Here is a 21,735-nt window from a genome sequence, read left to right on the forward strand (position 1 = left end):
TAAAATAAAAGATGAGCAAAGATGAGAGAAGATGAGAAAAAAAGAGAGGAGAAAAAACAGATGAAAGAAGAGTATAAGAGAAAGAAGAGAAGATGAGAAAATCGGACACAAGAAAAGATGGAATAATTAATGAGAGTATAGGAGAAAAGAGGAGATGAGAAGAGAGGAGAGAAGAGAAGACGAGAGAAGAGGATACTAGAAAAGAGGAGAGGAGAAAATATGAGAAAAAAAATAGAGATGAAAAAAACTGAGGAAATAAGAGGAGAGGAGCCATTATGATCAACTTCAGAGACATTGATTAATACACCATTTAGATATAAAAGTGTCCAAACAAGAAAAAAAAAAACTGAGCAAAGAAGAGGAGAGGGAAAAAATGAGAGGGTAAGAAAATAGCAGAGAAGAAAAAGGAGAAAAGTGGAGATCAGACAAAGAGAAGAGATAAAGAAAGTAAAGGAGCACTTTTAGCTTAGCATAGATAATTGCATCAGATTAGAACATCAGCATCGCACGCAAAAATGATCAAAAGGTATTAATAACATTTTTACTGAAATGCTGCAATGCTAAGAACGTATTTTGGAGAGCTTTATAGGTGATTTTATTTCAATATTTTGATTTATTTGTTTACTCCATAGATAAGGAGAAAAGAGGATAGAAGATAAAAAGAGTAGAGAAGACATGTAAAAATGAGAAGAGAAGACAAGAGAAGACAAGAGAAGAGAAGAGAAGAGAAGAGAAGAGAAGAGAAGAGAAGAGAAGAGAAGAGAAGAGAAGAGAAAAGTAAATGAGAGATGAAAAGAGGACAAAATCTGAAAAAAATAGAGGAGACATGAAAATAATAGGGGAGAAAAAAAGAAGGAAAGAGGAAAGAAGGTAAAATGAGAAGAGAAGAGAAGAGAAGAGAAGAGAAGAGAGAAGAAGAGAAATTAGGAAAGTAAAGAAGAGAAGAAAAGAGGAGAGAATATGAAAAAGAATAGAGGAAACATGCAAATATGAGGGAAGAAAAGAGAAGAGGAGAGAAGATAAGAGAAGAGGAAAGTTAAGGAGAGGTGAAAAAAGAGAAGAGATTGTAAAAAATGATTTATTTGTTCATTCATTCATTCATTCATTCATTCATTCATTCATTCATTCATGTACTTATTAACTGTGTTATATTTTAAGAATTAATTATTGTTTTTATAAAGTGTACATGTATGGATTTAATCTTGTTTTTGATGTATGATATAATTGTCTATTATTTATTATTTACGTAATAGACAATGCAAGTCACTGTACAAGTCATTTGAGCATTTACATTTGAAAACAAGACAGCAAAGAAGACGACTCAATAAACAGAGGAGAAACTGAGGAGACAACAGATTGGTGGAGAGGAGAAATTACATGCGAGGAGAGCAAAGAAGAGATGTGTGGAGAGCAGAAAACAAGAGGAGAGCTGCAAATGGAGTGGGACTCGTGTAATGAGGAGAGAGAGCATATAACTGTCTTGACAGTCTCTGCACTCCAACCACTCCACAAATTGCTGAGCACACACACACATAAATTAACAATCCACAGAGAGTAACATTTCACGAGGAGAAATACTGGAACGCTTTGAAAGCTCATTTTGAAATGAAGACAGCTATTTCCTATTAGGCTAACATTATTGTAGCATAAAGTAGCATTTAAAATAGACAGTCCCTATATGATGGATGCTTCAGATTTTAGCACTTACACACACACACATATCGCACTATCATCTTAATGCCACAAGCTTCTGCGTTCAGCTCCAAGCCATATAATTAAGCTCCAAACTGTCGACACCTCAAAACAATAGACTTCATTGTGCTTTCTTTTTAGCCGGTCACGTGACAGAATTTAGTCAGACAGATCCAACACACAAAAACTTCCTCTCGCACACACACCTGGCTTTGCAAGTTGTAATTAGCCTTATGCAGCAACTTAACAATACTGCCATGGCTGTAGTATCAGCACCCTCTATGAGTCAAAGCTAGAAATGCATACAGTGCTGAGAACATTTACAGTAAAGTGTTATAGCACAATCAAGATGCCTGATAAGTGCCTTTAGAGAATTTGTTTTGCAGCTTATGTGAAGAAATTAAATAAGAGGTCAAAAGTCCAAAAAAGAAAAACATGGCAAATGTATTCAATTTTTTTTTCCAACTATTTATTTAATGAAGATGAAGGAACAGTGTGGAATCCAGCATGGAAAGACTAAATGTACCACTGCTTTCTGGGAGTACCATGGTATATAAAAAGAAATGTGTTTACAGTATAGAGCAGGCGTTTTCAACCTGTGGGGCACGGGGGGTGAGAGAACCTGAGGTGTGCACTCGAGTAAATTATGATGATGATTTTTAAGAGTTCACTAGAGTAAATCTGATTAACGCTAGTCCCACGGTAAAATATATACAAATAAAATGGTGGCTTTTTAAAATGAATAATGGTGAATAAATGTAAAACCGGTGAGCCGTCTGACAAAGAAGTGCCCTTCTAATTCAAATCAGCAGGATTCTCTTCTGGATCTTTTAAGTGAGCTTACTTTGAAGACATTACTGACTAGGTTTGCACGGGCATCAGTAATCTAGTAATTTGCCTTAATCTGAATAAGACAATTAAAGTGTTTACAAAAAAACATGGTGTAGAGGAGTGCAAAATGAAACGAGACACAGAAATGTGTTTTATAATGTCATACAGTAAACCACGGTGAAACTAACATAAACAAAAACGATATTAAACAAAAAAAGAAAGAAAGAAATAAACAAAGAAAAAAAAATAGTTTGTTGTGGCATAATAATATGTGGCCAATATACAACTAAATATGCTATGCTGACATAGCATAGCATATTCAAAATCATGCTATGGGAAGGTGTTCTGTCTATAAAAAAAAAGAAAAAAAAAAGACATCAGTGATGACCTACAGCCAATGAGAGGGTAAAATACAGGACAGTGGAGCGTTCGTGGAGTTATAGACCAAAATATAAAAATATATAAGCTTTACAATAACATTAAACAGAAACAAAGCAAAAATAATTGCCACAACAGCATCCCTTTTCAATACATTTTCTTTTTGGACCTCTAACTCATCACTTACCTCATGGGTAACCTTGACGTACTTCCTTATCGTTTCTTGTGTGCACGGAAAGAACTGTGAAGCATATTAATTTCAAGAGCTTGCACCTTGCAAAGCTCAATGCCAACTAGCTTATGTGCACTCCACAGTCAATGTTCAAAATACTTCAATATTTTTTTCTGTAGACATTTTTGTAGTTTGCTATATAGTTTACTTGTTCCTGCTGCTTGTAATATGTGCATATAATATATAATGTGTGTGTCGTGGCAATGCTGGTAAAATGACACCTCTTAATTCATTTACTGTCAACAAAATGTTACTGTCGAAAAAAAAAAAAATCATTATGTTATTTGCTTGGGTTTTTTTTATCAGTTTCACTTAGGATTACACAGTTACATAAAATAATTTCTATCATGTATTAAATACATAAAAAATATTATTATTAGTTGTAGTAGATAAATAATAATACTTATTATTATTATTATTAATATCATTATTATTATTATTATTATTATTATTATTAGCACTAGTAGTAGTAGTATAATTATTATTAGTAGTCGTGGTAGTAGAAGAATTATCCTTACTATTATTACTATTATTAGTAGTAGTAATAGTAGTTGTAGTAGTAGTAGTAGTAGTAGTAGTATTGGTTTTGATCAAGTGCATCTATTTTTTTGTTCGTTTGTTTGAGTTTTAGTTTTAGCCCAGAATTTTTTTTTTTTCTGTGCATTTCAGTGGCAGCCATCTGCCATATATGCATGCACATTAAATAGACAATAAGCGAGTTTAAACACAGATTAACAAGCCAAAATAACAAATTTTACACATGCTGACATACACTTCCTGACAAAAGTCTTGTTGTCTATATAATTTTTAGGAACAACAGATAATTACTTAACTTCTAGTTGATCATTTGGTATCAGAAGTGCCTTATATCAAAGGCAGAAACCTTTAGCATATTTTGGTATGCTAATTTTACCATTTTAAAATGATCATACCTTGATTTTTATTTATTTAATTAGAACAATAAGGTCTGACTTTGCTTAGAAAAAAGTCATAAGTTAAGACAGAAATAATGTACAGTGGGATAATAATTAATATTGTGTAATACTCCCATAAGCTTAGAAGACTGAATCCATTCATCTCTGCAATTACTTATTAACACAGTCATCTGGAATGGCAAAGAAAGTGTTCTTGAAGGAATCCCAAAGTTCTTCAAGATTCTTTGTAATCATATTTAATGCCTCCTCCATCTTACCCCATACATGCTCAATATTGCTTAATTCTGGTAACTGGCCTGGACAATCCTGGAGCAGCTTGACCGTCTTTGCTTTCAGGAACTTTGATGTGGAGGCTGAACTATGAGGAGTGCTATTCTGCTAGCGCAGAAGCTCCATTGAATATACTGGGGTAAAATAAATGCTCATATCCGCTTGTTAAGTGATGAAGTATGTAATACTGTTTCCGGGTCCAAGCCGCCATTCATTTGAGTGGAGAAATCATTCGTTTATAATCACATTTTATTCCTATCACACATTAAAGTTAATTTTATATAAATTCATGGTGTACACAACTTGTTGCATAACAAATACTAAAAATGTAACAATTAAAAAAAAAATTAATGACTTTCTGACATCGGATATTAGGCATAGACACATATACTGCGATCGTGATTTTCGAAAGTATTAAATCGCTTTGTAAACGTTTATTATTACCATTTCATGAGTCTCCCTATTCAGTTGAATAGAGCGCTTGGACCTGGAAGCCGCTTCGCGTGACGTCACACTTAACAAGCGGATTATAAAGACATGGCTGGGGGAAACGTAACTTAATGCAGTGCTTCTTGTACAAGATGGGACCCACTTTAAATCGGATATCACTCAGCTAGTGGAGATCGCTGATTTTTAAAGAAAACAGACCTTAAACGCACCGGTTTTTGCATTGACATTCAATTTGCCGGAAGCGCTTAACCCAGGTTACAGGCAAATTAAAAAGTCCTATTAGCATGCTTTGGCATATACCCCTTGGGTAGCAAAAATGTCTTGATACCTCAGGCTGTTGATGTTGCCATCCACTCTGCAGATCTCTTGCACGGCCCCATACTAAATGTAACCTCAAGCCATGATTTTTCCTTCACCAAACTCCACTGATTTTCTGTGAGAATCTTGGGTGCATTTGGGTTGCAAAATGTCTTTTGCTGTATTTGCCACTTTTCCAAATGATCAACTAGAAGTCAAGTTATTATTTGTTGCTTTTACAACTGGGATCGAAGACAAGACTTTTGTCAAAAGTGTATGTTAATTTACAAATGTTTTAAATTAATTCTGTTTCTAAAATGAAGTTTCTATTAACTGGTCGTACACTGGCAAATGATTCAATTGTTAATATGTCTATAATAGCTAAAGTTGAATAAAGCAAACACTCAAACACAAATTTAATGTAAGAGGAGATATATATATATATATCCTCTTCTTGTTTTATATTTGTAAGCATTTATATTTGTGATTTCACACTGCACTGAATTGTCTGCCATTTTTCATTCTCTCTCTATACTCTGTATTCTTCTCTTGTCACAAATTCATTCTCCAGTTTTCTTTCCATCTGATCTAATTCCTTATCTATTGCTGCTTCTGCTCTTCTTTCTCATTTGTGCCTGTCTTTTGTCCATTCTTTCTTTCTGTCTTTCTTTCATTTTTCTCTCTATCAGTGAGGGATGTTGGATCGATATTGTGTTTAACATCACCTTTTAGCTATACGCAGCCTCCAGCTAACAAGTCCCGTACGGGTGACCTCTGACCTGGGCGATCGATGCTGGCTTGGGGCCCTCGTGGGAGTGTTGTTATGGGATGGAGGACGCTGATAGGGCTACAGAACACTGCCATTCGACTTCCGCCACCATTCAGAGAGGTGAACTGGAGTCATCAGGGATAACATGCCTGAAAGAGACAAAAACAGCAATTGGAAGAGGTTTCCAAAAAAGCATTATGTGGTGTTGATTATACAAACATGAATAAAAGCCAAGGTTTTCAGTTTAACACTCCAAAATTAACCATGTTAATTATATTTGCTAACACTTTACTAACATGATTTAGCATTAAAAAACATTTGTTAAAGGAACGATGAACTTTATTGTAGTGTACAGTACTTCAACATTATCTAATGTGTTACTATAATTTGTAGGTTAACTAACGCATGAACTAATGTGTCAACTAATATATTAATTTACACATTAATAGATGTTTAGTTCACATTTCAAATTTCGTATTGCTGAATGAATTTCTTCTTCACTGTTAGGTCATGCTATGAACAACTACATTAGTGTTTGTGTAAGTAAACAAAACTATCAGTCTGTTTATGTAAAGTGGTACATTAGAATATGAGTAAGTTAACATTGACAAAGACCATGTAATGCTGAATAATATTTGTTGTTCACAATTAATTCATTTTAACTAATGTATTAACACATTAATATTTTGTCAGCATTAACAAAAGTGAAGTAATCCTTAACAAATGTCTTGTGCGCTGTTAAAACATGTTAACTAATGCAACTAACATTAACTAATACACCCTTATTGTGTTGTGATATTGTGATGCCTTTTACCTTAAACACTGTAAACTGTATAGCTAAAAAGAAATACATTTATTTCATTGATTGAAATTACAGCATTAGGTCAATTCCAAACCTGTTTGACATCTCATTTGACTATACTATTAATTGTTTTAATTTGTTTTGTTATGGCTGTTGATGCATGTTGTAAGGCAGCCTTGGGTGTCCAGGTACTTAAGTGCAAAACCCAAAATTGCATTTCAGCTTATATAACTAACTATGTATCTATCCAGATAATATTTAATTCATGTTAATGACACTTATCCACACGGTAAAAAAAAAAAATCCTGGTTGCCTTAAATTTTTAAGCTGAATCTAATTAACATTGCATAACCTTTAAAATTGGAACATGTTTAACTTAGTTTAATAAGTTACAATGTACTAAAAACATATTCTGTCATGACTAAATGTTCATATATTTTTTTCTTACAGTGTAGTAATAGATAAATGAATAGCACACTATATGTGAAAATCACAGTCATCGCAGTCTTTCAGTCTTTTCTTCCCCTTTCTCTCAGGAATTTTCACATCTATTTTTAAAACATCATCATCTTTTTGAAGCAACGCCGTGTGTATTTCCAACATCGCCACATGATAAACCAATAAAATATAGATGCATATTTCAAACGCTGCACTAATCTGCATCAACATCAAAACATTTCTGGATATTAAAGCTTCGCCCGCTCATACTGTAGCTTCGGCTAATAAAAAGCTCTTTTCAAAATGTCATTGCCTTTATTACATTTACAGAGATTGTTTACTTTGCATAAACATATATGAAATTACATTCCAACCAGTTCAATTTAGAACCAAATGTTAAAATCGAGAAATATATAAACATAATTTAAATACAATAATGAGATCTAGTATACGCACTCATCTGCCACTTTATTCAAAGCATGTAAATGTCTAAAAACCCAATCATACAGTAGTAACTCACAAGGCACGTAGACATGGTCAAGCTTATCTGCTGATGTTATAAAAGGAAAAAAAAAAGATAGATAAAAAGCCTTTAAATGATGCACACACACACACACACACATATACAGTATTATGAATGTGCCATGGCTGTTGGTGCCAGATGAGCAGGTTTTTGTGTTCCAGAAACTGCAGATTTTTCTGGGATTTTCATTCACAATCTCTAGGATATAGAGAGAATGGTCTGGAAAAGAGAAGCTATCCTATAAATTCTGATGATGAAAATGGCTGGTTGATGCCAGAGGTCAGAGAAGAACAGCCAGACTAGCTGTAGATTATGGAAGCTTTTGAGTATCAAAAATCATTTTAAATGCAATATGTAAAAAGGCAATGCAACATGTAAAATGACAATGCATTTACAGTATGTACTTTTGTAGAGGTTGCCACTTGGATTTAATATTTGTTGCAATGTATTAATTGAACATGTTTTTTTAATAGTTTTTTTTTTTTTTACTTAAAGGAACACTCCATATTTTGAAAATGGAAATGGACTTTTATGTCATACTTATATATTTACATTGCATTCATATTGCCACCATTTGTGATTTTCTAATAGTAACATTTCGAATCATGAATACAATTTAATAGTGATTAATTGCACAGCCATGATTGGAAAAGGCAAATATAAATTGTAAATTCATTTCTATTTTTAAACCAAACTTTGCATGTCATAGAAAATGCTAATTTAAATACAGAAATACATTGGCATTTTACATTGCTTTTTTGCATTTAAAAAAAAAAAAAAAAAATTATATATATATATATATATATATATATATATATATATATATATATATATATATATATATATATATATATATATATATATATATATATATTTACTGATATGCTTCCATAGGAGATAACAACAGTTAACTAAATACCCAACAATTAAAACAAAGGAATGCAAAGAAGTATCTCTGAAAGGACAGCCTTGAAGCAGATGAGCTACAGCAGCAGAAAAACACACCAGTGGTAATCCTGTCACTTAAAATGAGAAGGCTGAGGCTATAATTTGCACTTGCTTACCAAAAACAGGAAAAGTTTATCTGTTGTCTCAATTCAATTCAAAAGTGTCTCAATTCAACCCTACCATGCAATACATTTAGAACACATTAAGTACATTGTAATCATATTTTTAACACATTACGATCCTTAATAGCAACAAATTATTCTTTAAATGCCTTCTAATCCCGTTTCCTTTATGTATAAAGTTCTTATTGACAAAAGTTTTATTATGCCATGTATATGCTATTTTTTAGACATGCTTTTGGAAAAAAGTAAAGTATTAAGCTCTGCTAACTGTTCAATTAAGGAAGCCCAGAAAAAAAAAAAAAAAAGAAAAATTGATAGCAGATTGGAAGGATGAAAACAGTGCAAACATAAACTCCTTCTTCACCCAAAGCGGTATAAAATGATGATTTATGCTTTCAACACAAATAGAGGTGCTATAATATATATATATATATATATATATATATATATATATATATATATATATATATATATATATATATATATATATATATATATATATATATATACTTAATTACTGCACCCTGCTTAGAGCAGTGTTTCCCAACCCTGTTCCTGGAGGCACAACAAAAGTTCACATGTTGGATGTCTTCCTTATCTGAACCATTCATTTCAGGTTTTCGAGTGTCTTCTAATGTTCTTATGATTAAATTTAGGTGTCTAAATAGCGAGGATCACAAAATCTGGTAGCCTGAAGTTCCAGGGTTACTGTATTTTTTCAGTCAGGCTACTAAAATCTACACCATGCCCAACGGGTTATCTAGATTTTGCGAGCCCTGAATAGGAATAGGTTGAAAATGTCTTCAGGAACAGGATCGAGAAACACTGGTTTAGAGGATCACACATGAGCTGCAAGTGTCATGCTAACAAGTATTATTTATATTCACAATAACAATTGAAATACTGCAGTTAGATATGCAAATGATTGCTTTGTGAAATAGCGACCAGTTAATAAATCGATTATTAATAAAGCCTGTTAAGAAATGTTTTCTTGCTTAGCTGGGCTATTGGTTTGCATGTAAACCGGGACAACATTTGTTTAATTCTGGTTGTTTGTTTTCTTCTCAATATGTTGATTTTGTGAGTTCAGTGTATTTGTGTGCACACTTGCCCAATCCCATTCCATTACAGCAACTTTGGAATGTTCTGGAACATCCCATTAATGTGAGACCAATAAATCTACATCAACTATGTGATGCCTCAATGTTAATAAAAAGTAAAAGCAAAGATTCCAGTAGCTTGTTGTAGAATTCTGAGCGCAAAAAGGGGTTCCAATACTACCAAAGTGCAACTAATAAAGTCACCAGCAAGTGTCTACCTGTAGTGTAGTCTGTACATGTGTGTATTCCTCTACTAATATAGTAGTGCACTGAAGTAGACACCAACAGAAGTGATTGTACTCCAAATGGCCATTTCCATTTGTGGGCTCTTGGGATTGACCCCGCCTACACAGGGGCCAATTGACTGACAGCTATGACAGCCATTAAGCTGTTAGAGGTCCAACAGGCCTCACAATAACTGTAGTTACAGGCCCTACAATAGAAACAGTGTATGTGGGCCACGCACTCGAAAAAAGCTTCAGTCTTGGGAAAGCCAATTGGGAAACCCACATCAACGGCCATTACAGCTCTCACTGAACACAATTAAGCTCTGTCCGTCATATCGCCGCTTTAGACACTGACCTCTCTCCCCCAAAAAAGAAAAACCTTTTTTTTTTTTTTTTTTAAGCTCCAAATGAGAATTTCCCACAGCAGTTAGGAGTCTGGTGAATATTTTTTGGGGAGCAGTAATTGTTTGAATGTAGAGGACTCTCGAAGCAGGAAGCTAATGGTAGCTAATGGTGCAAAACTTCTCCATCTGAATAGACTAGTGAAACCCTCATTTGCACACTACTTAGAAAACTCTCCACAAAAGCACTTCTAATATGGGCTACACACAATCAAGAAATGGCAGTTACTCAATGAGCTGGTTAAATGACTTCCTCAAACTGTCTAACAAGACAAAGAGGTTATTTTTTTTTGCTTCATGTCTCATATTTATGTGGACTTTTTATGTAAATACTTTAATAAATGAATTAATTGTTATAAAAATACTTAATGATAACCTTTAGGTGGACAAATAGAAACTTTTCAGTATAATTAATAGCAATGGCATTTAGTATTTTCCAATAACCTTTTTCAAATAACTTACACAAACTGGACTGAAAAAAATTATTCATTGGATTTACAAATGTATAAGGTACAGTAAGTGGTTGCAAACAATTTATATGGGTGGAGTTATGATCAAACAAATTAAATTTAGTAATGTTCAGCCTAATGCGTTTGTCTAAATTCAGTCCATATTAATTGTTTGCAACCACTTATCTCAATTAATTAATCACTATATCAATTAATTATTTTCTTCAGTGTGACACAATACATAAACGCTATTACACACTTTATTAGGTACATCTCACTAGTAACAGGTTGGGTCTCATTTAGCCTTCAGAACTGCCTTCAAAGGCACTGGAAATATTCCTCATAGATTTTGGTCCATATTGACTTAATGGCATCTCACAGCTGCTGCAGATTTGTCAGCTGCACAGCCATGATGCAAATCTTCTATTCCACCACATCCCAAAGGTGCTCTATTGGATTGAGAACTGGTGACCGTGGAGGCCAATTGAGTACAGTGAACAAATTTTCATGTTCAAGAAACCAATCTGAGATGATTTGTGCTTTGTGACGCGTTTTCCTGCTGGAAGTAGCCATCAGAAGTTGGGTACATGTGGTCATATAGGGATGGACATGGTCAGCAATGATACCCAGGTAGGCTGTGCCATTGACATGATGCTCAATTGGTACTAATGGCTCCAATCTGTGCCAAGAACATACCCCCACACCATCACCACCAGCCTGGACCGTTGATAAAAGACTGGATGGATCCATGCTTGCATGTTGTTGATGTCACTAGCATGTGAATGTCACAGCAGTAATCTCAGAGAGCAGAGACTCATCCAACCAAGCAACATTTTTTCAATCTTCTATTGTCCAATTTTGGTGAGCCTTTGGTGAGTTTCTTGTTCTTAGCTGACAGGAGTGGCACTCTGTGTGGTCTTCTGCTGCCGTGGCCCATCAAGGCTCAACATGTTATGCATTCAGAAATGCTCTTCTGCATACCTCAGTTGTAATGAGTGGTTATTTGAACTACTGTTGTCTTTCTATTCGCTGTGACCAGTCTGGCCATTCTTCTCTGACCTCTGGCATCAAAAAGGTATTTGCGCCCTTAAAACTGCCACTCACTGGATATTTTCTCCATTTTGCACCATTCTCTGTAAACCCTAGAGATAGTCTTGCGCAAAAATCCCAGAATCAGCAGTTTCTGAAATACTCAGACCAGCCTGTCTGGCACCAACAACCATGCCACGTTCAAAGTAATTTAAATCACCTTTATTCTCCATTCCGGTGCTCGGTTTTAACTGCAGCAGATCATCTCGACCATGTCAACATGCCTAAATGCATTGAGTTGCTGCCTTATGATTGGCTGATTGGAAATTTGCGTTAACGTGCAGCTCGGCAGGTGTACCTATTAAAGCGGCCAGTGAGTGCAATTTGATGTTTTATCATTCGAGTAAAATTTTGAGAAGTTTTTTAGTGAATGCGAATGCACAGTTTTGTCTCATACTTTGCATTTAGTGCAGTTCTGGTGCACTGTTAATGAAAAACCCCATTTAAGCTTGGCAGAAAATATTCTCATTTAGCCAGTTTATCTGGGAACAAGCTTCCACGACATAATGGGGTATTTAGCATCATTCTATCTGGCTGACAAATGAAAAAAGCATCAATTACACACTTGATGCATCCTTTTCTTTTCTTTTTGTTGCATTAGTGCAAAATAAAGCTGCTCTTCTTTGTCAAAAAGTTCTAAAAAGACAAAAAAATTGCTAAAATCACTCAAAACAGTCATCCCATTGTAATTATTTCTGAACTCCTAAGTAGAATCTTCTAAATTGTACAATGTACAGACAGAATACATTCTTATTCATATCATTTTATTGTGCACTAAAAGTATGAACTTTACACTTTTAATGATTTACTAACATCCAATATTAAAAAAAAAAAACGTCTAAATAAATGATGTTTGAACACCACCATCTCTAAATGTTAGCATGTTAGTGTTTGCATACAACAAAACGCAATAAACAGATTTCCCCTAACCTTTGTTGTTGTTTTATATATATATTTCTATCCACACACAGCTACGGTTTCAAATTATGGTTTGCACTTTCAATTTACTTTTCCATTTAAATTAACTGAAACAAATCATTTTATATAATAAGTACTGCTACAAATAGTCTATATACATAATGGAAAAAAATGACTTTGGACTTTTTTTGTATATCATAAAAATGTAAACTATACAACATATATTTTGATTTTATGGTGTTTTCTCAAGATTATTGTCACTTTGTATTCCCTAATTTCGCTGACGAGGAGCAAGTGATCCATTATAAGCATTGTGACATGTAGCTTCAATATTGACACCAGGGATTGTCAATTGCCATGAATTCCCATCCATCATCATTTAAAATAATGACCAATTAATTGATTAATCATTAACCTCAATAATGTTAGATGTGCACATTGTCACCAGAATGACATCATAAACAAATGACACTCAATACACAAGCATCTTCACCAAATAATTTTCTTTTCTTCTTCTTTTTTTAGTTTTTTAGGCTAGGATTGTAAAAAGAATCAATGGCTGAAAATGTTGTACAAAAGCAAATTCTCTATGTGAGAAAATAGATTCAAATGCTTTTTTAATGCAGCCTCAAATGCTTCTAAATGATTCCAGCCAAGAAATAAGAACATCAGTGACTTTTAAAAAAAACACTTATTTAAATGTATTTTGTACCTATCAGTATTTTGTTGCTTCTTGTTCACTTCTCTATATCCCTCTAGTCTAATGTTGTCTGACTGAAATGCCTTTGGCTTTCACCCAGATCTGCAATTGAGTGTTTTAATCAGGGCCCCAACCTAATGTCTGATTCACATCAAGCTTGAAACACCTCATCACTTGCTCTAGTTTACCTGTGGAATGTTTTTAACCTCAAGCTAAGTTTTGGCTTAACTTGCACGTAAAGACACGATTGAGACAAATGCCATGCATTTATGGCAAACAACTTGTGCATTCAATGATGAAAATGTGCCTATATTTGCACATTTGCATTGATTTATATGTAGGCTTATTGCACAAAATGTTTATGCTGCTTTTAACTCATCATAAGGGAGGCGGGGCATGCTAATGGTGCAAATGGTAATGGTCCTAACGCTAATGGTGCTAACTGGGCAGTTGTGGCCTAATGATAGCATGAATTGGATTTGTAATTCAAATACAGTGGCTGCCCTGGGTGTATGCTCACTGTGTGTGCGTGTGTGCGTGTGTGCGTGTGTGTGTGTGTGTGTGTGCATGTGTGTCCTTAAAATATCTATGTACTTGGATAGGTTAGCAGAGGACACATTTCACGTGTGGGTCAAACCTTATTTCACTTTCACGATCAATTACAACTTACAAAAATATTCCAGCTTTTTTTTTTTCCAAGCTTGCTTATTTCAAGCTTAACTAAATGTAGACAAATTTGAATTAATACTGTTTCACTGTATACATTTGCTTATTATTAGTATAGTATTATTATTAATAGATCGTTATTTAGAATTGCAATGCTTTAAAGTTTCCATTCCAACGTATCAAGTTTGTATGGTGAGTGACACACCACAGGTCTGTTTCAGAAAGGAGGTTAAGAGAAAACTCAGAGTATTTTAACCCTGAAATGAGAGAAACTCTGGGTTTTCCGTTTCAAATTGGCAGGTTTGTCAAACTCGAGAAAGCAGGGTAAGTCAAGCCTGTTTCTGAAAAGAAGTAACTTACTTCTTGTCTCTGAAAGAGAGGTAACTTACAGAGTGGTAACTTACTCTGTGAACCTAACCTGGTCAGGAGCAGGTTTTATCCTCTTAACTCAGAGTTTCTGTCTGTCTCCTCCCCTTTTTTAAAGACAAAGTGGTATTTCTCGCCTTAGCTTTATGTTTCCACTCACCTATTTTAATGCTCATTTTGGATATGTGCATAAAAAAATGATGGAATCGTTATGATGCACATAACTTTTAAAACGCATAAATTTAAATGACACGTGCATAACTGAGTATGATAAACTTTTATTCAATAAGAAAATATGCCCATAAACTACGATGGAAACTTTTACTGAACAAATTACAGTATGTACATTAAAAAAGGTCATCATATGATGATAAAAATGTGTGTGAATGGACAAACCAGCAGGCTGAGCACACTGTAACACGTCTTAAATGTTGTTTTAGTCATTCTAAAATGCCTTAACTGTTTCGCTATTAGTATATTATTAATTACCTCCGAGCATCTGGAGCATGTCAAGAGTCTTTGAGTCTCATGGCTTCAAACGCCCCCACGTGTTCATTGTGTGTTAGCATTGTCTTCTGAGGGGCAAATACATTTATTAAAAAATAATAATAATTTATGCAGCTTCTTCTACCGCAGTAAATTCTGTTTTTACTGTTGATATTTGGAACCAGTTAATCAGGAAGTGACAATTTTGTTCTCTTTGACTCGTTGGATGGAAACGCTGCTTTATTCGCATCTTTTATGCAATATTCCAGTTTTGCACATACATTTATGTAATTTATTTGGATGGAAACATAGATATTGCCTGCATTTTAGTCACACAGAACAAAGTCATGTACGAGAATGGTTTGCCCTTTTTTAAATAAACTAGCTTAAATTCACTGACCTTCAACATGTACTGTAATACATTAATGGGATTATTATTCTTTTTAAAAATTATTTTTAGTTCTGCTTACCTTCTAAATGTTATATCAATCTCTATCACTTGATCAATAAAAAAAGCAGACACACAAGTGCACTGTTAAATATATTTAAACTGATAAACGTGTATAAAAGTTTAGAAAAAAATTATAAATGTCACACATAACATTACTTTTTTATTATACTTAAATATTTAAATACTTTAAATGTAAAATTCTGCATTAACTTGAGCAGCTGTTTTCCCAGGCTAACTGTCTCTGTTTCACTGATGGGTGCTTCTTTTTAAATATATACGCTCATATTTGCTATAACTTTGCATGAGCGCATCAAGTTCAACTGGAGAAACAAATGGTGATCTATTTTTTTAAGATGTAATCGTCACTCGTAATATCTGCACTCCATTGATAATGCCTTTTATAGTCATGATGTGCATGCTTAACTCTGAGTTGGTCTACTTTGCAACTAAGTAGAATGTAACAACTAAGTTGATTGACCTAACTCAGATCAGCTATTCTGAAACAGAGTTTTTAATCTCTTGGTAAATCAACTCAGAGTTCAAGTTTAAACTCTGAGTTGTTTGAACCTTCTTACTGAAAGAGGCCCCACAGCTACCATGTTTTGTTTATTTTTTTTTCCTTTTCTGCAAATATTGACAAACATCCTAATTATGTTGTTTTTCTGATATTATAATGATCTCTGATATTATAATTTTTAAATAGGTGTAAGAACATGTAATTTGTCATTTAAAAAGTTTAATATTTATCAGATTGATCAATGACAAGTGATGGGCACAGTCATGTTAATCTACGTGCAGAAGAAACTAGAACTGGATTTACAGCAAGATAATTCATAATTTTCTTACAAATACATGAATGTAAGTGGCTGCTTAACTGGTCGGGTAGACATTCTGTTTACACAATGTGTATATTAGGTGAATAAAGCACAATGCCCAATTATATTTAAAAATAATTATTATTGCCATCTCCATAAACATCAGTGTATTTTACAAACCATACATGCTATATTAGCCTAGTACTTGTGTATTTGAATGTCTGCAACAATAAACTTTTTTTTTCTCTTTGAAAAACTTGATTCATGACAAGCACCACACAACGCTTTTTATACCTTAGCATGAGCGAGACAATTTGAATTTAGCATTTCTAAATATTTGAAAATAGATGTGTAACAGTATGCTTTGACCAGCCAAGACTGATCAAACCGGTGTGAGCATTTGTGAAAGGGTTAAATAATTAAACATATTTTTTTTAAAGTAACTTTTATATTTGAACAAGGAAATGGCAAATTTCTGACTGATAAATAACAAACATCATAAGAATGCTTAATGCAGAGCATAAGCACAATGCAGCGCACAGTAAATGGTACATTCATAATACTGATGCAGATTGACTTTTTTGAATATTTGGTTTTGTTTCATGTCTCCTGAAAGTAATTATTTTTAAAAAAATGTATTTTTTTTGCTGAATAGATAAACAGTAACAATACTTATTGTACATCTTATTGTAACTCATTTTTGATAAATTGATTAAATTCATTGATTGTTTATAGTTTCAAGAGAAGTTACTATCATAATTCATGCAAAGCATCAGAATTTGAAAAGGGTGTGTATGGCACTTATTTTGTGAGCTAAATAGGACATATGCAAATGCTTTATTTCCCACAATGCTTTGCACAGGCGACCATGTTTGATCTACCAACTTGCAAATGGCCACTGAGTTTGTGTGTGTTTTAAGTGTTTAGATCTACAGTGCAAGTCTCTGTCAACATTGTACTTGGAGTTTGATCCCCTATGATACATAGCAAACAACAAACTCAGTAGCAGACGACTTTACCAAAGGGAATGACTTGTTTTGAAGAGGCTTTTAAGAAGAGAGAGGGAATCGATTTCAGAAGAACAGCACCTCTTCAGTTCTGTTTTCTGTCCAAATATCTTAGGTTGTGGATTTGCGGCAAACAAACAGATGACAGAACTGCAAATGGAAAAGATTGGCTATTTCAACCGCTGCCAAACATACAGCTGTCTCACTGTATGAAGTCTGGAATAAATGAAGATAAACCAGCTTTCTGGGTCACATTAAAATGAATGTGAACATACAACAAAACTAAAGGATCTCATTTGTTTCTATGTGTACAAAAACACATTCATCCAAACAGAAAAACATATAAAAGTATAACTTTTCTGAAAGTAATATGTAAATATGGGTGAAATAACGTGTCAATGCCAGTGTAAAATTATTCATAAAATAGCAATACATAAACTGAAATGCTTGCATATATATATATATATATATATATATATATATATATATATATATATATATATATATATATATATATATATATATATATATATATTATCATTTGCTTTATTTATTTTTGTTTATTTAAATTTTTTATTTTTTTATTTGTTAGTTTGTACAACAAGGTACAAACCTGATCAAACGTGATAGTAAATGTCAATGGATTGTTAAAAAGCATATTAAATATAATTAACATGTAATAACCAATTAAGTCAAGATATTAATAAATTAAGGCAATTATTTTAAATCTATTTAATCTATTGATTGGGCTGTGAGATTAATCGAAATGGAATTGAATTTGAAACATGGTGATTAGCTAAAACGCAGGAGCCTCTGATATGAAATATATGTTTTATTCAATTTCCCCCACCCAGAGCAAATGCATGACTGCCAACTGTATTGTAAATGTAAAGTATTGCCAGTGACACTCTAATCAAGTAGAAAGCTACAGCAAAGTACAATTTCAGAGTTGTGTTTTGTATTTTTATAATTATTTTTGATTGTATAATAAGCTACACTATCTCCCTAATTTTGTTAAATTTCTAAAAAAAAATAAAATAAAATAAAAAATAAGTAAATAAATGTTTAAGGCAAGTTAATACAGATATTTTCCCCAAATCGCACAGCCCTACTGTTGATCAAAAATTCTTCAGACTGAATGACCACACCATTTATTGTGCCTTAACAAAACTAATAACAAATTTAAACTATAAAACAATAAACATTTACTATAAAGTGTACTGTAATATTTCACAATATCACTATACCTTCAATCTAACTAATGCAACTTTAAAGAAAAATAATTAATTAAAATTGTACCCACCCCAGTCCTTTGAACATTTCTATACATGCAATCTTGCTATATTAAAACAAAAAAGCCAGTAGACCAAACATCAATTAATAAAAGTAGAGAATCCAAAGACTGATACGACAGAATAAAGAATAAAAGAGGAGACAGAGAGATATCTGAGCAAAAGAGCAGATAAAAAAAATGAATTGAGAAGACCAAAAAAAAAAACAGAGTGAAGCTGATAATTAAAAATGGCACCCTAATCCAACATGGCTGCTATCCAGAGCCCCGGGTGAATCGGTGCCAGCAATCCGAGTGTGAGATACAGACTAATATCAGCACTTATACGCAAGAACCGCAAGGTTATAGGTTCAAAAGCAACACATTGGACGTGCGTATGCCTTAGAGCCGACATAGAAACCGATAACTAAAGAGAAAGCGTTCTCATATGAATTCAACCCACCGAAGTCCTTGACCATATTAAATGTGTGTTGTTATTTCAGGAGGATATTGAGGTCGCACTCACTTTGCACTTTAAGCACCGGGGACTCGCTGGTGCTGTACAGGACCATTGTGATCTGATATGAAATCTGTGAGACCTGGGGGAAGTGCTTAAAATGGTGCTTTAATGTGTGTGGGTGTGTGTGTTCAGTGTAGGAGGACTGCTGATGGTTGGAGGGTGTGGGTCTGTGCTGGTTTTGAGAATTTATGATGGCACACATTTGTAGAATGACATGGGCACAATGTGTTAAATGGATTATTTAAAAGGTCAAGAATAATAAATAAAAAATGCTACACATATGTTCCCTTGTTTACAGCAGGGTTGCTAGATTATGGGGATAAAACAATTATTTTGGTAAATATTGTAATCACAGTAATTTAAAACCATTATGAGTGGGGTCATATCACATTCAAATTTCATATGTAGAGTTTTTTTTAAAAGATGTTAAATAATGACATGCATATTCGACAGCAGGAATATATAAATAAGAACATAAACACGGATTTAGGGGAATCCTAAGCATTTCATTTTGACACAATTGTGCATGTTTTTGACCATTTAGTTTAATTTATTAAACCTTAAAGGGATAGTTCACTCAAAATTGACAATTCGGTCATCATTTTCTCACACTGTACTTGTTTCAAACCTTCATGAGATTTTTTTTTTCTCAGTTTAATATAAATAAAGATATTTTTAAAAATGTTGAAAACCCGTAACCATTGACTTCCATTGTATGTGTTTTTAGTAGGGAAGTCAATTGTTACATGTTTTCATATTTCTTCAAAATAGTTTCTATAGGGTCCAAAAGAAGAAAGAAACTGTCCTTTTAGGTAAAAAAAAATATGACTTCACATGTATGTGTTTTGTTCATTCTATGAAACTTCTTTCGTGTTTCAAAACATGAATACTGTTTAGCTTAAAACACCCACTAGCTCATTTGTTTAACTTTGCACAGTTATGCAAATATGACAGGATACACCCGTTATCTGTTGTGTTAAATTACAAAATAAACGTGACTTAATGTATACAAACAAGTTCTTTTATAATTGTTTTGACACGCAGTTATGGTGATAAAGGCGGTAATTCAATACAAACATGCTCTGTTTTAAAAACATTTTAAACTTTTAAAACTCATTCGTGATAATATTTGAAGATGATTGATACATCACAGCAAGCTCAACAGATCTTTTAATCCTTTTTGCTTTACGCACATCCTGTCTGGTTGATATGATTATATATGTTACTGCGGAGACGTGTTAATACACAGCTGTCAGTCAATTCGGTGGGCTGTGAAACTACACTCCTACGTCATGTTGCCGTCTGTCTCAAAATGGGAGGGATTTGGATTCTCTTTTAACAAAGATAACAAGTCTCTTTTTTAAGTTCAATATGACTGTGGAAACACTATACCTTCACAGTTCTACAATTCTGTTCAAACAACTTGCAAAAGATGATTTTCATCACAGGTGCCCTTTAATGTTAGCAACATGCTCTTTAGTAGCTTATGGCTTTTACTAGTAATATCTTTTTTTGACGTACAAAGTAATGTTTGATAACAGTGATTGGTCTGATGTGGTCTGAATACATGAAACAAGATGCACTTACTTATGGCAAATTGCTCTTTCATCAACACTATTAATGTTTACGAAGAACCTTTATTGATCTGTCATGGCACCAATAAGATGGTCAAAACTACATTTAAAATGAACAAAAATCAAAAGCAGAGACTTCACTTCAAATGGAAAATAGCCTTGGATGCCAGATACGCTACAAGTAACGCTTAGTGAATTACTTTATAAACTGTATGATCTATGACACACATATGTATGTGTGAGTGTTCAGTGTGTAGGAGTTGTGATGATCAGAGGGTCAATAACAAAATGGAAATCAAAGTGTCACAGAAAAGAATAGCACTAAATAACAGAGCTTCAGGAAGAATGAGGTGAATAAGAATGAGAATGGATGGATTTATAGGTGGATGCAAAAAAAACAGAAACAAGGGGGAGACCGGAAAGAAGCTGTTGGAAATGACGGAATATGTAGAAATAAATTGTTTCTTAAAGCAACAGCCACTATGGGGACCATCAAAAGGAACCATTTCCATAGTTGTGAAGAGTTTTTAACTGTTTCGTCACAGGCGCACTGCATTAGACACGATTTATGTGACACACAAACAGGTCTTCATACCTATTTAGCATTAGACACTGTATTGCTCAAATGAACTCAGGAATTGCTCTGTGTGTCATATAGCTGGCATTTTTGAGAATAACAATAAAGAACAAATAAACATACAACCCTATTATTTTGTAAAGGAAAAGTATATGGGAATATTCAGAGAAAAAAAAAATTTTTTTTTGCTGTTAGGACTACATATAGTGGATGTACTGTGTGTGTGCAAGTTGTGCTGTCATACTTTTATTTGCATCATGTATGTGCTTCTCTGCACACAATAACTATACATTCTTGTACGTTGTTACTCATTCTTATATCTTATTAGCCAATGGCCATATGCAGTTGCCAGGTAAAGAATACTCAAAGCAGAATGTGGATTTATAAAGTCAATATATAGGCTAATAGTTATATTTATTTATTTATGCAACT

The 21,735-nt window shown here is 33.5% G+C and overlaps 1 protein-coding gene across 1 annotated transcript in view; it reads right to left on the reverse strand.

Moving 5' to 3' along the window:
* The window catches only part of LOC147844732 (uncharacterized), a 731,371-nt gene that overhangs the window by 219,975 nt on the left and 489,661 nt on the right, over window positions 1-21,735 (reverse strand). Inside the window, exon 11 of the mRNA XM_087248271.2 lies at window positions 5,811-6,003. The gene's annotated coding sequence lies outside the window, so the exon portion shown is untranslated. The remainder of the gene's footprint in view (window positions 1-5,810; window positions 6,004-21,735) is intronic.

This window comes from Danio rerio, chromosome 4 (assembly GCF_052040795.2).
Source record: "Danio rerio strain M-AB ecotype USA chromosome 4, GRCz13ab, whole genome shotgun sequence".
NCBI classification, from domain to species: Eukaryota; Metazoa; Chordata; class Actinopteri; order Cypriniformes; family Danionidae; genus Danio; species Danio rerio.